Source organism: Macrobrachium rosenbergii, chromosome 14 (assembly GCF_040412425.1).
Source record: "Macrobrachium rosenbergii isolate ZJJX-2024 chromosome 14, ASM4041242v1, whole genome shotgun sequence".
In the NCBI taxonomy this organism is placed as follows: domain Eukaryota; kingdom Metazoa; phylum Arthropoda; class Malacostraca; order Decapoda; family Palaemonidae; genus Macrobrachium; species Macrobrachium rosenbergii.
In genome coordinates this window covers 50,175,741-50,181,505 of record NC_089754.1, presented here as the reverse complement: position 1 = coordinate 50,181,505, position 5,765 = coordinate 50,175,741, and the positions used below count along the sequence as shown (strand labels likewise).

The window sequence follows — 5,765 nt, the reverse complement described above, 5'->3', positions numbered from 1 at the left end:
TTACGAAACCCTATCAAGTGTAACCTCCTGCTTTCAAACCTTACTACACAACGCAGCTCTGAAGTTAATTTCATGGCCAAGATAAAATACACCTTGATCTCTGGTTACATAATATATCACTTAAAATTTTAATACTATATCCAGTTCTAAAGTACTAGCTATAATTTTGATGTCAGTTTTCAGAAAGAGCTGAGCTGTATCTGTGGGGACTAACTTCAAGCACCAGAGCGATTTCTGGCTTAATTCCAAACGTTTTAGGCCTTCGGTGGCATAGTTACTCTAACCACTAAGGTACCACTTACATGCAGTTTAACAATTTTGTATCGGGTTAAACCTAATCTGCCTTTCAATATCTGCTTGAATTCAGCCATACTTTCCAGGTCACAAACCTAGACTTCAACTAAACCTATAATTTTAATAGCTTTTCAGCTCATCCTCAGCTCTATACACTTAAAGAGCCACTGCAACACTCAAAACACACTGGTTCAGAACTAGAAAAACCTTCATGAATTACATGTATCCTAAATACGTGTAACAGATGAACTTATTACCTTACAATTTAAAATTTTCATAGGCAAGAACACAAATATTCTTTATGTACCTTTTGACAGAAGAAAAACTTTTATCCCTTACAAATTTAAAATTTTCACAGCCAAGAACACAAGTATACTTTACATACCTTTTGACAGAAAAGCCTTGAGCATTCATCAGGTGAATTTTGTTAAAACTCAAGATAAATTTTTGAATTAAAACTCATCAACTCGGTGATTATGACTTGGGAAAACTAATTTGTACGAGAAACTAATTTTGGGAAACTTTATTTATAACAGCAATTTGGCAGGAACATAACATCTACAACAATTTTCTACCAATGATTAGTAACACTTACAGAACTTCAAACTAGATTCTGGGGGCTTCAGTTCACTAGCTTCTGGTGAACAGGATATTTTAATGGTGAAAATGACAAGTTCCCAAAGGCTCATTTAAGTGATTGGTTCCAGATTACTTTCACCACGGCATCCAGGATCATTATCTTCCAGTTGGCCGGCTCCTCAATAACCGGAAGTAGACTACTCCAGTTTTGCCAAAGACGTCATCCTGAAATATATTAAGAGTTGTAAAATGGTTCTGAATTTTGAGTACAGCTGAATGCCCAACTATTTGGCTTAGAAATTCAGGTCATTAAACTCTTAAATTAAACATTTATACTGGGCTAAGAACGGGCAAGAGTTAAGAGATTTACAATCCGAACAAAGCATTTTCCTGTAGTTAATAGGTAATTTTATTAAATTGAGTATTATAAACGTTGGCAACAATCCTCTTCTGGAAAATTTTGATGAGCAAAACTCATTGCAGAAAAATCTTGCATTTGGAGCATTTAGCAAGAAGCAAAACTTTTGCTGAAATGTATCAAAACAAAAAGCTAACTGAAGTGGTTTATTGGGGGAAAAATAATTTACCAGAACTTTAACAGAGACAAATCTACTCGACTGATCCGATTTACAAATTTTACTGAAATAGTTTTAAAGTCAAAACTGTTTTAACGCTTTACGGAAGCAAAATAAACTAAATCACTTTACTGAAGCAAAGTACTTTACCGAAATACTTTACAGAAGAACTAGTGACTTATCGAAATGCTTTACTTTGAAGATTTAATCAGCTTTGAAACGCTACTCTATACACTGCCTAAACACGAGAATACATTACTGAACGCTTCACTCAAATCAAAATTTCACTGAAGCAGCCAACAGGAATAACTCTACCGAAACTCAACTAAAAACCCTGAAAATTTTTTGATACAGAAAACTTAAACTATAATCTCTCCTGATAGAAAAAAACCAGCAAACAACCCATGACTCACCACGGTAATTGAAGATTTGAGCTTTGGTTTTTGTTGAACCTCCCAAGAACTTTATGTTCGAGGGAGTAGCCCCACCTTGGTGCCCCTAAAGGGGTGGAGGTTAGAAAAAAAAAAGCTTGGTTTTGCTTAAAACTCTTTAAAGGAACTAAAAATCTTACCATTTATTTCCATCTTCTGTTTACTATATCTTGATGACGTCAGAGGGTCAGTCTAGTTTTTAACGCTTGAGAATCCATTGATAAAGACCTTCATTTAATAGTATAATTCCTTCATTCAGTCAATAGTACTAGGCAGCTGAGCACGTAGCCACGCATGGCAAGTCTGGAACTCCTGAAAAACAGCATCATAATTACGAAAACACGAAAACAATTGGTTAAAATAGTATTCTGAAATGGAAGTAAAAAAATTACTTAAAATCATCATTTACGAAAAAAACATCAAAACATTCCGCATGTGAAGTAATTTGCTCCAGATAATAAAAACAATCGCTAAATTACTGATTAATTTGAATTTAGCTTCCGAACAGAAATTGAAAAGTATGACAATGCACTAACATTACTGAAAGCTAACAAAAAACTCAGGTCAAGTCAAGGTACACAAATGGAATACTATCATTCAGAAAATACAATAAAAAAGGAAGTTTTAATACCGAAAATCAACAAGACAATCTAATCAATAAGCCATCCATAAACTACAAACGACAAACAACACTAACTCCCAGTTAAGCAGACAGACATAAGTCGAGACAGGACACTCAAGAAGCTTCTTTATAATATCCCGATAATAACCGACACATTGCAACACAAATTATTAGCGCGGCGAAATAACTAACCACCACTAACGAGCGATCTCCGGTTAAGTTTCAACTCTCGCTAACGTCTTCCGTGGAGATTCAAGGAGATTCAAACACTGGACGCAGTACGCACTTACTCTCGCCCACTTGCCCCTGGCGGCCTGAGTGAGAATTAAGACTCGGGATCGTAAGTGTATGATGACTCTCTTTTTCGTGGAATTTTTAGTAAATAACCTGCTGAATGACTCTTGAATGACACACACACACACACATATATATATACATATAAATATAAATATAAGCGTGTACGTTTATGCAGTTGCACACACACATACACACAAATCACACACACACATATATAATATATATACTAGGCAGCATAAACACGGCAGTATACAACTCTGGTGACATATCAAGTCTCGACCCTAGAGACTATCATCTATACGCACCGCGCCACATCGGTCACCAAGCAACTCTGTCCAGGGCGCAAAACACATTTCACAATCACGAACTCGGAATAAAACAATTCCTTTGAAGCTTTTAACCAGAAGCAAAACGAACGAATCTCTTTCCATGCGATCAAAGGACAATTATAAATCTCACGCATACATTCGCCAACGGCTGATTAGAATATCATTTGACGAGCCGTGATGCTTCTTCTGCCCGAAGCATATTGATGAAGCATGGAGATCCGGTTCGTCATTCGCTGAATAATCTCGAAATCTCGTAAATAAGAGGATTTGTTCGGAATCTCCCACGCACGCAATAATAGCCAATTAACAGCAGAATCCTTTCGAATGGAGATTAGCGCGGATTAGCAGGGGAGTTATCAGGGATTACTTCAAAGGATTTGATCTTATCCTGAAGGAACAATTGATCTTATCCTGAAGGGAACAATTATACTATATTTGCTGCTTTACCGATGTTCTATTTCATTTCTAATTAGTATAGTGAGCTAAAAATGGCTTCATTTTCAACACATGTATACACACACACACTTATATATATATATATATATATATATATATATATATATATATATATATATATATATATATATATATATATATATATATATATATATATATATATATATATATATATATATATATATATATATATATATATATATATATATATATATATATATATATACTTTTACTAAAATACTAAGCGTTCAAATTTGAGTAATAAGACTTGTCAGTTTATGCATGAAGCGAGCTATCAGTTAGGAAAAAGCCTAATTAGGACATTCATGACATCCAACTGTTGCAACACGATAAGAACCGAAGAACGTAACTTTGTGGAAAAAAATATTTAACATTTGTAAAAAAAAATCTAAAGAACTTAGGGAGACGAAGCCTTTACATAACTAACGGTAATGAAACGAACATGACTTAGGAAAGTCCAACTTATCCGCCCCCAAAAAAAAAAAAAGGAAGAATAAAACTCGAGGATACAGAGCAAGTCAGGAGATGACAACTTCCGACGGTTATGAATTCTCAATGAGACTTCCGAAGTTGAGAACCTATACGCATTCTCGCTCGGCCAAAACTCCTTGAGAATCACGCGATGCACAAAGTGCCAGGAAGTTCTGAGAAGGTAATTGACGAGCCGGCGAGAGGGAAAGGGAACGAAGTCTTATCTCCGATAACGAAGTTGAGTTTTTCGGAATTGTTTGATCGTTAGTCAGACTGATTGTTCTTCTTCGTCTCTCTATTAAGCGAACGATTCTGCATCATCAATGATTTCGATGTATGGAGTGTGACAGAATAAAGGATATACATCTAAAGGGAAAAATAATTGACTAAGTAGGTATGAAACCAGAATCAGTTGTTTATAACAAAAACTAAAATCAGTAGTTTATGAAAAAAATAGAATCAGCAGTTTTATGATAAAAACTAGAATCAGTATTTATGATTTAATTAGAATCAGTAGTTTATGATGAAAACTAAAATCAGTTATGATAAAAACTGGAATCAGTCGTTTATGATTAAAACTAGAATCAGTTGTTTATGATGAAACCTAGAATCAGTAGTTTATGAAAAACTAGAATTAGTTATGATAAAAACTAGAATCAGTTGTTTATGGTAAAAACTAAAATCAGTTATGATAAAAACTAGAACCAGTTGTTTACGATAAAAACTAAAATCAGTAGTCTATGAAAAAAATAAAATCAGTTGTTTATGATAAAACTAGAATCAGTTATTTACGATAAAAACCGGAATTAGTTGTTTATGATAAAACCTAGAATCAGTAGTTTATGAAAAAACCTAGAATTAGTTGTTTGTGATAAAAACTAGAATCAGTTGTTTATGATAAAAACTAAAATCAGTTGTTTATGATAAAAACTAGAATAAGTTGTTTACGATAAAAACTAAAATCAGTAGTTTATGATAAAAACTAGAATCAGTAGTTATGAAAAAGCTAGAATCAGTTATTTATGATGAAAACTAGATCCTCAGTTGTTTATGAAAAAACTAGAATCAGTTATTTACGATAAAAACCGGAATCAGTTGTTTATGATAAAACCTAGAATCAGTAGTTTATTTAAAAAAAAACTAGAATTAGTTGTTTATGATAAAAACTAGAATCAGTTGTTTATGATAAAAACTAGAATCAGTTGTTTATGATAAAAACTAAAATAAGTTGTTTATGATAAAAACTAGAATCAGTAGTTATGAAAAAAACTAGGCTCAGTTATTTATGATAAAAACTAGAATCAGCAGTTTATGAAAAAAACTAGAATCAGTTATTTATGATAAAACTAGAGTAGAATTTAGATAAAAAAACTAGAATCAGTTGTTTAGATAAAACTTTGTTTATGAAAAAAGAATCTAGAATCAAAAACTAGTTATTTTTATGATAAAAAGTAGAATCAGCAGTTTATGAAAAAAACTAGAATCAGTTGTTGACGATAAACTACATGAGATTGGAAATCATTTATTGTCTATACATTGTCTGATCGTCAGTCAAACTAATTCTGTCTCCGTCTCTGAATCAAGCGAAGAATTTCGTAACATTTATGAATACTGAATTATGAAGTGTGGATGTCATATAAAAAAAAATGGCCATGCTTGCTTGTCTAACGGAACTAAGAATGAAACTATG

The 5,765-nt window shown here is 32.9% G+C and overlaps 1 long non-coding RNA gene across 1 annotated transcript; it reads right to left on the bottom strand.

Moving 5' to 3' along the window:
• Window positions 1–815: 815 nt before the first annotated feature.
• LOC136845626 (uncharacterized) lies at window positions 816–2,784 on the bottom strand. The gene is made up of 3 exons (XR_010855207.1): window positions 2,577–2,784; window positions 2,020–2,191; window positions 816–1,098 (listed from the first exon to the last, which is right to left on the bottom strand). It is a non-coding gene; the product is annotated as an uncharacterized lncRNA (long non-coding RNA).
• Between the last annotated feature and the right edge of the window lie 2,981 nt (window positions 2,785–5,765).